General features: G+C 40.2%; 1 protein-coding gene across 7 annotated transcripts in view; it reads right to left on the bottom strand.

Moving 5' to 3' along the window:
• Window positions 1-10019, bottom strand: part of GAPVD1 (GTPase activating protein and VPS9 domains 1) — a 71342-nt gene extending 61323 nt beyond the window's left edge. For 6 of the 7 annotated variants that reach the window (XM_042965232.1, XM_042965237.1, XM_042965234.1 and 3 more), the window contains exon 1: window positions 9926-10010. The gene's annotated coding sequence lies outside the window, so the exon portion shown is untranslated. Of the gene's footprint in view, window positions 1-9925 lie in introns of all 7 variants that reach the window. The other variant, XM_042965238.1, reaches the window with a different exon arrangement.
• Window positions 10020-12064: the final 2045 nt, after the last annotated feature.

Raw genomic sequence — 12064 nt, 5'->3', positions numbered from 1 at the left:
GTGTACAAAACAACCAAACAGAAAGAGAACTGTGAGCTTCAGCTGCATTTTTTGCTGAGCTGTAATACTGGTAAAGCCTGTTTCAAGATCCAAGAGTCCACCCTCAAAATTAGGGAAGGTATAATAAACAGCAGGCTGTCAGTCCATTTCATCAAATTTACCAGAATGGTATCTCATAAAATTATGAATATTTTTTAAAGTTTATTTTTATTTTGAGAGATGGAGAGCAAGCAGGGGAGGGGCAGAGAGAGAGGGAGACAGATACAATCTCAAGCAGACTCTGCACCGTCAGCATGGAGCCCTATGCAGGGCTCGAACCCACAAACTGATATCATGACCTGAGCCGAGATCAAGAGTTGGTCGGACACTTAACCAACTGAGCCACCCAGACACCCCATAAATTTATAAATATTATCAAACTTCAAGCAGCATTATTTATTACCATTGACTATGTTTTACCTAAAAGGAACCTCCTGGACCACAAAAAATAAATAAATAAAAATAAATAATAAATAAATCTAGTTGCCTAAAATAGCTTTTCAAAAAGAAATCAATCATTAAGATCCCTCCACAGAATTATGGAATTCATAATTTTAACTAGTTTACCTAATGTCTACAAAGAGAGAAAGAACTCAATAAATGCCAATTACTATTATCATTAATGATGGAACAGAAATTTACTCATAAGGACACTTAATAGGTCACTTTCTCAGAATCCAAGCTGGCCCATCACAACCTTGAATAGTTATTTATCAAAAAATACTTGGTTTTAGAGGACTCAAAAATTCCTTGGGTTCTAAAGGAGGTGATAAAGATGAAACAAATTCTGCAAAAATAATTCACCTATGCTTTCTTAAGCTCTTCTAGTACAAAAATCTGTATTTGTAAACATTTTGCAATTCTGCGTTACGATTTTTAGACCAAATGTATTTTTTATCAGCTAGTCATGATTTATAAGTAATGAAAGTAAAATCAAGAGATGGGTCAGTTTTGCATTAGAAAGTGAAAGAAGACAGTTCAGAGTGGGTTAAAAATAGGTGAGGTTAGCCTAAGTCCTTAAAACTTTAAAAATGAATGTATTTGGGTAAAATTCAGACTGCTTGGGAAGATAATTTGACTCTGATCCTATAAAAAGAGAAACAGGCTAATATCCCTTGACTAACATTTTTTTCCTTAAAATTTTCCAATTTTAATCAAAGATTCACAGAAAATAAACTGAAAACATAAATTAGTAAGTAAAAAAAAAGGAAGACGAGCTGAACATGTTTGATGACATGCTTCCCACTAATCTCTAGGGTGGGTGTACCAGCATTACATGGGAGCAAGACCAAGCAAGCATCTTTTCAGACACAAAGATTAATGAGCAGATATCTCGCTGCTTTTACAGTTACATTATGCTTAAAGCCTTATATTTTAAAAATGGCATATGAAAAGGTATATACAAAGATAATTTTGGCTTGATTTATATCTGTCTATATACACATACACACATGCACACATATATACACATATATAAAATTACACTGTTAGCATTTGTTTAAACATTTGTTTAACCTTTTATTTATATATAGTGAATATGAGAACTTGTAGTATCAACAGATACTCACCACTTCTGACTACTACATTGCAGAGTTCAAAACTGGATTTCAGGGGCACCTGGCTGACTCAGGTGCAAGAGCATACAACTTTTAATCTCTTGGTCCAGTTCGAGCCCCATGTTGGGTGTAGAGATTGAACAAAAAAACTTAAAAAACAAAACAAGAGGTGCCTGGGTGGCTTAGTCGGTTAAGTGTCCAGCTCTTGATTTTGACTCAGGTCATGATCTCACAGTTGGTTTGTGGGTTCAAGCCCCGAGTTTGGCTCAGTGCTGACAGTGCAGAGCCTGCTTGGGATTCTCTCTCTCCTCCTCTCTCTCTGGCCTTCCCCAACCTGTGTGTGCTCACAGTCTCTCTCTCAAATAAACTTTAAATAAATAAATAAAGCTTTAAAACAAAACAAAACTGGGTTTCAGCTTAGGAGCAGTGAAAAACTGCCCTACTGGAAATGCTTTTAAAACTAAAAAAAAATGGGGGGGGAGCATCCTGACTTCGGCTCAGGTCAGGATCTCACAGTTCATGAGTTCAAACCCTGCATCACAGCTGTCAGCTTGGAGCTCACTTCGCATCCTCTCTCCCCCATCTCTCTGTCCTTCCCCACTGGCACTCTCTCTCAAACGTTAAAAAAAAAAAGAAAGAAAACTTTTTAAAAAATCGTAATACATATTGAAACATACTCCCCCAAATTGGAAAATATAGGTTAAGTATAAAGAAATTTTAACAAACTATAATTTAAAAACAAGAAATCAAACAGCTCAGTCCCTAAAGCCTCTTCTAAAATGTATACATGATACAGAAATTATTGGGCTTAGTTCCTTTAAAAATGAAAATACCTTGATTAGGATTACTTACAGAGTTAAATCCACAAATAATTTTTTTTTTTTTTAAGAGAAAGGAAAAGAGCACAAGCATGGGAGAGGGGCAGATAGAGAAAGAATCTCAAGAAGGCTCCATGCTGAGCATGGAGCCCAACTCGGGGCCTGATCCAACCATCCTGGGATCATGACCTAAGATGAAATCAAGAGCCAGACGCTCAACCAACTGAGCCACCCAGGTGCCCCAAAGTCACAATAATTCTATGAAAATAAAAGTTTGAGCAGTTCAAATGTAAAAAGTACATGACTAAAATCCTTCATGCCTATGAAAAAATTAATTCCAGAGAAGGAATTCCATGTGGTGAAAAAACAGAAAACTGCAAGGGAAAAAAAATTAATTAACCATTTGAGAAATTCTTTTTCAAGTACTGGTCTTTCCATAGTAAATAAAAGGGATTCCATTTATATAAGACTTTTACCAAAAAAACAAACAAAAAAATTACATTTTACCTTAGAGAATCCTAGAGTAACAAGTAACCAACTTTGCCTAATACAACTCTAAAAAAAAAAAAAAAGTTTATTTATTAATTTTGAGAGAGATTGAGTGCATGCATGGGGGAGGGGCTCAATCTCACAACCATGAGACCACAACCTGAGCTGAAATCAAGAATTGGATGCTTAAATGATTGGGCCATCCAGGCGCCCGCAAATTTTTTTTAAATAATGTGAAATGTCTTAGTATTGGAAATATAACCACTTTCCCTCTTCAATTTTCTATAAAAATTAGGGGTAATTTTTCCAAATAAATTAACCTGCTGCAATTTTCAGAATGCCATTATCAGGCATCACCTCTAAGGTGGGAAGTGCTCTGTGCCATCACTGGAAAGCAGCTCACAAACTCACAGTGGAGCCAACTGAGTCAACTGAGAAGTGACAGCAATGTGACAGTGTCCAAGAATGCACGAGAAGAGTAAGGCTTGTTTTAAAGTCAGGGATATGGTGCCAAAGAGGGAAAGTGAAAGATTGAGAGCTGAAGCATCAAAAGATTAACTAGCAACTACTGAATGAAAGCCACGTTCCTGATGCTTTTCATATGGTATTGTTATTAGTCAATCCTATCACCTCCACTTTACAGATGAGGAATCAGGTTTAGAAAAGTCAAATAACTTACTGACAAATCATTCAGCTATCATGCAGCAGAGAATTCAAAACTAGATTTGTTTGATTTCACAGCCCACACTCTTTTCACTTCCCTGTGCTGCCTCTCTGGCTCTTTATTGACTTCAAGCTCTCAGTGAGAAGTTTCACCACAGTGAGCACTAGGAAGGAAGTGATATACCTGTAGGCAAATGATCACATACTATCATCTGGGTAGCCCCATTTTCCAGTATTTCTTCATCCCAAGCTATCTTTACAATCTTTCCTCCCATTTTTCCATTTCACAGACCTAACACACTAGCCAGAAAAAAAGAAAAAAGGGGGGGGGGGAGGAGACTTGGATATTCTAATTTACAAATTCCTCTTCTTTGTTCAAGTTGTTCCCTACACCTCGGGCCTTTCTCCGATAGCCCTAGTGCCAATTACATCTATGATAGTTGGTCCAGTTCAAATGTCATGTCTTTCACACAGCATTCCCTAATCTTCCACTCTCCCATTCAGTAGTATCTCCAGTCTAAATCTTCTTGACTCTTTGTACTGGAACCTGTATTAACAACTCATGAGTTTGAGAAAGTTTTAAAATAATCACCCCCCTGATTACTTATTAATTACAAAGGAAAAGAGTGCCTTTACAATATAAGTCTATTAGATATTACTTTATTCAAATGATCAAATTTACATCAATAATGAAATACTGAAATATTTGCATCACCTCTGATGTGATACACTGAGACATAAAATCAACTACACAGCATTCCAACCAAAAATGTTTAACATAATGTGATCATAAATATTCTGACAAATCCAAATTGAGGGACATCCTACAATACAACTGGTCTAGATACTTACTGTTATGAAAGACCCCTCCCCTCCCCCACAAAAAAAAAAAAAAAAAAAAAAAAAGGCTAGAAAACCAGTCCAGATTCAAGCAGGCAACTAAATGCAATGTAAGCTCCTTAAGTGAATCTTGGGGCAAACACAAAATCAAACATCTAAAGACAGTATTGGGACAACTGGGGAATTTTGAATATGTACTATACATTAAAAAATAATATCCACATTAAATTTCTTGAGGGTGATTACTAATTGCAGATATGCAGAAGAAAGTGTCTGTTCTAGGGAAATACATGCTAAAAGTATTTAGGGGTAAAGTGTTGTGAAAGTAACTCACAAATACTTCAGCAAAAAATTGTGTCTACTAGTGCATAAAGCAAGCAGAGCAAAACTAACAACTATCGAATCTACGTAAGGAGTACAAAGGTGTTGTTATGACACTACTGTGGCAACCCTTCTGTAGGCTTAGGATTTTTCAAAGAGTTGGAAAACAATATTTAAAAGTTATGGATTTAGGGGTGCTTGGAAGGCTCAGTGAGAACATGCAACTCCTGATCTCAGGGTCATGAGTTCAAGCCTCACAGTGGGTGTAGAGATTACTTAAAAAAAAAAAAAAAAAAAAAAAAAAAAAAAAAAAAAAAAAAAATTACGGATTCAAAACAACAAAATCAACAGAAAATAGGGAAAGGTGCAAAGATGATTTAGTACTTGTATTCTGCCTCCCAGAATTAACTGTTAACATCGCCATAGTTGCTTTCAGTCTTTCAAAAAAAATTACAGGATCATCCCCTTTGCCCCACCCATTCTTATTGCCTGCCAGAAGCTGGGAAATTATAGGTAGGGTATGCCCATTTTCAACTTTACTAAATACTGCAAACACTGTCTCTCAAGGCAGCTGTACCAATTTAAACTCCACCAGCAATTTCTAAATTACCATGTTCAGCGACCTCTTCACTAATATTTGATACTGTCAGACATTAAAATTTTTTATCAGTTTGATGTGAACAATTCGGTGTCATTTATAACAATCTAGGATCGCAAAGTAAAAGAGCATTAGCAAAATAAGAACTTCATCAACAGGGGTGTCTGGGTGGCTCAGTCAATTAAGCATCCCAGTCTTGATTTTGGCTTAGGTCATCTCATGGTTTGTGAGATCGAGCCCCATGTTGGGCTCTTCACTGACAGCACAAAGCCTGCTTGAAATTCTCTCTCTGCCCCTCTCCTGCTCGTACTCTCCCTCTCAAAATAAATAAATAAACTTAAAAAAAAAAAAAGACCTTCATCCACAGACCCTTCCTTTCATCACATCACTGCAGAAAGTTAAAAATAATCAAACATGGCAACATGTATTAAGAACGATTAGTCCCCACATGAACCAAATGCCCACAAAAACTCCCACATAATGTTTGGGAAATAATCTGTCTTTTTAAAAATGTAAGAAGTGGGGTGCCTGGGTGACTCAGGCAGTTAAGCATCTGACTTCGGCCCAGGTCACGATCTCACAGTTTGTGAGTTTGAGTCCAGCATCGGACTCTGTGCTGTCAGCTTGGAGCCTGGAGCCTGCTTCAGATTCTGTGTGTCTCTCTCTGCCCCTTCCTTGCTCATTATCTCTCTCTCTCTCTCTCTCTCTCTCTCTCTCTGTCAAAAATAAATAAACTTAAAAAAATTGTTTTTTTTTAAGTGTAAGAAGAAAAGATTCAAATTCAACCAACCCAGCATACATAATACTCCTTGGAAGATTTAAAAAATAAATAGGTTTTATTCCCAGAAATAACCTAGCTATTATAAATTAACTGATTTATTTACTTATTCAGCAACTATTTACTGAATACCTGTTACAGGCCAGCCACCATTCCAGCACCATGGAGAAGACAAAGTCCCTATTCTCACAGAGCTAACATTCTAATGGGGAGACAAAAATACCTACAAATAACATAAGATCAGATAAATACATTCTATAAAAAAATGAAGGGACGGGGCGAAGAATGACAAAGGAGGCAGCCTAAGGACACAAAAAAACACCAGGCAAGACCCCTGCAAGACAAGATCCCTCCAAGGCAGTGATTTTGTAACATGGTGTGTTTAATTCAACATGAAGTATTTCAGCACCAACATCGTTTCATAAAATACTCTCCTTTACTCCCCTTTATTTTTTCCAAAAAAAACCCAAAACAGTTTGCTGCACTGGCTTTTCCATTATTGCTATTATCTTAGAGGAAAAAAAAATTCACACAAGATATTGACAGGTGCGTCACAAACAGATTCAAGTTTCAAGTCACACATATTCTAGAAGAAACTTTTTTTTTTAAGTTTATTTATTTATTTTGAGAGAGACAGAGAGACAGTGCAGGAGGGGCAGAGAGAGAGGGACAAAGAATCTCAAGCGGACTCCCCACTGACAGCACAGAGCCCCATGTGGGGCTCGAATCCACCAACCATGAGATCATGACCTGAGCTGAAGTCAGACTCTTAAACAACTGAGCCACCCAGGCGCCCCTCAAGTCACACATATTCTAAAGAAATGTTACACAGGGTGCCTGGGTGGCTCAGTCGGTTAAGCATCCGACTTCGGCTCATATCATGATCTCGCAGTTCTTAAGTCTGAGCCCTGCTTTGGACTCTGTGCTGACAGCTCAAAGCCTGGAGCTTGCTCCGAATTCTGTCTCTGTCTCTCTGCCCCTCCCCCACCCCTCTCTCTCAAAAATAAATAAATGTTAAAAAAATTTTTTTTAGAAATGTTACAACTGATTTGTCAGTAAGGAGTTTGATGCCAAAATGGAGCTGAACTGCAGAATTTAAAATAGAATTTCAAGGGGCACCTGGGTGGCTCAGTGGGTTGGGTGTCTGACTTCAGCTGAGGTCATGATCCCACACTTTGTGAGTTCAACCCCGAGTCGGGCTCTGTGCTGACAGCTCAGAGGCTGGAACCTGCTTTGGATTCTGTTTCTCTCTCTCTGTCCCTCCCCCATTTGCACTCTGTCTCTCTCTCTCTCTCCCTCTCTCAAAAATAAACATTAAAAATTTTCAAAACAAAAAAACTGTTTTAAATAAATAAATAAAATAGAATTTCAAGAAAATGACTTACCAATTCTCCAACTCTATCACCTGCACATTTACTTCCTATCATACATGAAAAGAATAATAGCAATAGGAAAATGTATTGGAAGACAGATCTTGTAGTTTTTACTTAAGGGTAAAAGATTTGGAGTATACCCCTCTTTCAAAAGCCACACTACCTACCTACACGATTTAAAGAAAACCAGCACGCATTAAAATTTCCTTCCACGGGCTTACACAAGAGCTTAGAAGGCTTCAACCACTTAGAACAAGGAGGTGCCTTACTAGAAAAAAATCGAAGGGCCAAAGTGTTCACTTCCCTTTTTTCCTAAGTTTATTTTGCTGATTCCCCAGTACCCTGAATGAAATATCTGCAGTCTATTTTTCAAAATTATACCCTGACCCAGTCAAATCTTTTCTTTTACTTCCCTATTTACAAAATTCCCTTTCATCTAAACTATAATACTATCTGCCTTGTCTTTTTTTGTCAAACAATTTTTTTCAATGCTTATTTATTTTTGAGAGAGAGAGAGAGAGAGAGTGTGTGTGTGAGCAGGGGTGGGGCAGAGAGAGAGGGAGACACAGAATCTGAAGCAGGCTCCAGGCTCTGAGCTGTCAGCACAGGGCCCGACACGGGGCTAAAATCCACGAGATCAAGACCGGAGCCAAAGTCGGTCACTTAACTGACTGAACCACCCTGGCATCTCTGCCTTGTCTTCTATCTTAGAAAAAAAAAAGGGGTGGGGTGGGTGCCTGGGTAGCTCAGTCAGTTAAGCGTCCGACTTCGGCTCAGGTCATGATCTCATGGTTCATGGGTTTGAGCCCCACATCGGACTCTGTGCTGACAGCTCAGAGCCTAGACCCTGCTTCGGATTCTGAGTCTTCCTCTCTCTCTGCCCCTCCCCTGCTCATACTCTGTCTGTCTCTCAAAAATAAATAAATGTAAAAAAGAAAAAAATGTTTAAAAAAAATAAAAGTAAAAAAATAAAAAAATAGTAATTCAAATATCCTTCCAGGCAGACTTATAGATCCCCAAACACTTACTTCTACTTCAGGAATTATTAGTCTTTATGTACCATGTATCTGTCTGCTGAAGGCTATGGACTCTCTCTCAGATTGCTTTTATTTTTATTTTATTTTAGTTAATTTATTCTTAAGGAATCTCTAGACCCAACATGGGGTTTGAACTCATGACCCCAAGATCAAGAGTCGCATGCTCTACTGACTGAGCCAGCCAGGTGCCCCTCAGATTGCTTTTAAATGCATAATTAAATATTCAAAATTACAAAAGAAACCAATTATACTGAACTATTAGCAAACCAATTTAAAAATCGTAATTCGGTAATGTATGTGCAGCTTTAACATCACATTAAATAACAAGATCTAACAGTGTGTCTAATAATGCCATAAATTCGAAGAAATAAGCATAAATGAAATTTTAAGATATCTGCAAAAACTGCAAACATGATACAAAAATAGTGGTAATTTTTATTGGTGACAAAGTCACAGGCACTGCTAATTCTACTATGGTTTAATGCCTACATTTATAATTGAAAGAACTAATAAATTAGTTATCAGATAATAACAACAGATGTGATTTTATCCCCATTCTACTTCAAAGATCCCCTATACTCTACCCACCAAATGGTGAAATCCCAGGTTAGAAATCCTTTCTAGTGCAAAGCGTGCGCAAACTGACTTCTGCCACAAATTTTAATATAAAAATAATGATTCTTCCTTTGACCTCTCATCTGAACGTTATCACCATGCCTGTTTTTCCGCAGACTTATACACAGAACCCAATTTCTATGGTTTGCCTAAGCAGCACTCATTTACATTTTGACAGTCAATAAAAGGTGAAGTTAAAGGAAAGGAGATGGAGGCAACCAACAGTCCCTCACTTCCAAGACATCCAACAGCAAGTGAAAAGATGCCGAGAGAGAGAGAGAGAGAGAGAGAGAGAGAGAGAGAGAGTGTGTGTGTGTGTGTGTGTGTGTGTGTGTGTGTGTGTTTCAGAGGTGGGCTACCCCCAGATCCGTGAGTCCAGCTTGTCAAGAGTCCCGGAAGCATGACATCTTCACCAGCGGCACCCAGAAGACATTCCACCTCTTTCTCGCCCCCTATACTCAGTTCTCTACCTTCCAGGTCGCTCGCCTGTGGCTCCCACCCGAAGCCGCCCCGCGGTTCTCCGGTCCCTTCCCATCCCATCCCCCACGCGTCCCTCCCTCCCATCTGCCCCAGGGCGCCCTGGCCCCTGCGCGCCGCCGAATCTCTCCCCTGGGTCTAACCGTGTGTCTCCCGACCCCCACGTCTCCCGACGCGGGAGGGAAAGGCCCGGGGCCTAGGGGTCAGCTGAACTGGGCGGTCCGGCCATTAGGCGCAGGCTGAGGCCCTAGGCCAGAGCAGCCCGGCCGCCAGGCAGCGAGCCGCGCACTCCGCGATGGTTAACCGGCGACACGCACTCACCAAGAGGATCACACGGAGGAGGGCACCCAGGCCTCCGCCGAACCGCCACTCGGTCTCGGAACCGTCGCCCTCGCCGCGAACTGCCACCGCCGCTGCCGCCGCCTCCGCCGCCACTACTCGCTAGTTGGCTTCCCTGCGTCCTGCGGCGGCGCTGCCGCCACGCCATCGCGCGTGCGCGGCGCCGCGGGGGCCCCTGGGACTGGTGGTTCTTGCGCACGACCCGCCGAGTCCTTCCGCTTTAGCCAGCCCGGTCCGCCCCTGGCGTGAGTGGTCGTGGGCACCTGCGGTACCGAGAAGCGCCTTCCCGAAAGTCGTTCCTCAGGAGACGCGGGCACTTGCTGGCGCATACGGTGCTGCTAAATGTGAAAAACCCTCAGGAAGAGATACGTGTAAAGTAAGACAATTTAGAGCTTTTACATTTTCGTTAACAAGTGTCACTTGCCCAGGACACAGACACACACACACACCACCTCTCCCTTTCTGTTAAAAGTGTCGCAAATTGCCTTCAGTGGTATCTGGATTTCCGGTTTTAAACCTGATTTCCCAGTCCTCGTTTTATCGTTTTACTTTGTAAATTTGACCATGCAGTTTGAGTTGACTGACTTATCATTTTACAAAAACAATTCAGATACATTCAAATGTGAAGTTAACCTAGCCGCAGTCATAGAAACTTTAGAATCAGAAGACACCCTAAAGGTCATTAGTCCAACTCCCGCCCAGGCAGGAATTCGCTCTTGTACATGGCAGCCAGATGGTCTTCCAACTTCTATTTCAACAATCCGAATTTCAGGGACCTCAAAATCTTAGGACAGCCTGCTCCACTGTTGGACAGCTCTAAAAGTTAGAAAGTTCTGCCTTGTGTGAACTGAAACCGGCTTCCCTTTTACTTCCTTCCGCTGCTAGTAGTTATGATGCCTGGAACAATTTAGAATGTTTTCCACTTGACAGCCTTTCAAAAAATTGAAAACGATGATTATATCCTCCAACACTGAGAGTCTCCAGTCAAAAAAAAAAAAAAAGTAATAATAGTTTTCCAACCATTTCAAATATGAATCAGCTCTGAGACTGCTTTCCACTTAGTCATTCTCTTTGATGTATTACCCTTAAAAATTGTCAAAATTTGCTTTGTATTTATTGCCTCATTTTATTACCACGATAGCATTCTATAGTTAGCTACTCAGCTATTATCACTGTCATATTGCCATTCAACTGATTCAAGAATTCAGTTCAACCAAAGACCATATATCAACTTTGTTTTAAAGCATTGCCCAAAGCCTCAGGGGAATGAGAAAAAAAAAAAAAAAAAGCCACTAGATACAATTTACAATCTAGGGTAGTTCTATGAGAATCCCTGAGAAAAGCTTCATCAAGTTGAGGGGCCATGACTGTAAGAAGATGATGATACTGGGGAGTTACTGGATGGCTGGATTTCAAGAAGGGAGATGGCATGTGAGGATTGCTAAGGAAGAACCCATCCTAAGCAAAATGAATGTGTAAATGAACACATTCACTGTTTGCTTTCCCTTAACACTGAGTACTCTAGATGGGCTGGAGCACACACACCCACGCCATGGAGGAGAGGAAGAAAAGGACCCCAAAAGTTGCAAAAAGTTCTTGAGGGTCGTGAAAAGAGCACTGGGATTGTCAATTGTTTTGAGCCCTACTCTGTCATCTATAAATGAATAACTTGAATAGGTGTGGTTTTCAACTTTTTTCCCACCTAGCACACTCAAGGAACACAACCCCCACATTAGAACAATGGATCACTACAACAGTAATTCTGGTGGAATATGTAGAAGGTAGTGTTCTTAACACCTTTTACACATGGAGGAGTGAACGCAAGAGGTGAAAAGATGCTCTGGGTGCCTGAGTGGCTTAGTCAGTTAAGCATCAGACTTTGGCTCAGGTCATGATCTCACGAACCCTGAGATTCATGGAGCCCTGCATTGGGCTCTGCACTGACAGTGACAGGCTGCTTGGAATTCTGTCTCTCCTGCTCTTTGCCCCTCCTCCATCTCTGCCCCTCCCCTGCTCTCTCTCTGTCTCTCTCTCACACACACACACACTCTCTCTCAATAAATAAAAAAAAAAATTTTTTTTTTTTAAAAAGAGGTGCAAAGATGCTCAAAATCAATACAT

Source organism: Panthera tigris, chromosome D4 (assembly GCF_018350195.1).
Source record: "Panthera tigris isolate Pti1 chromosome D4, P.tigris_Pti1_mat1.1, whole genome shotgun sequence".
NCBI classification, from domain to species: Eukaryota; Metazoa; Chordata; class Mammalia; order Carnivora; family Felidae; genus Panthera; species Panthera tigris.
The sequence above is the reverse complement of the archived record's forward strand: the minus strand, read 5'-3'. Positions and strand labels throughout refer to the sequence as shown.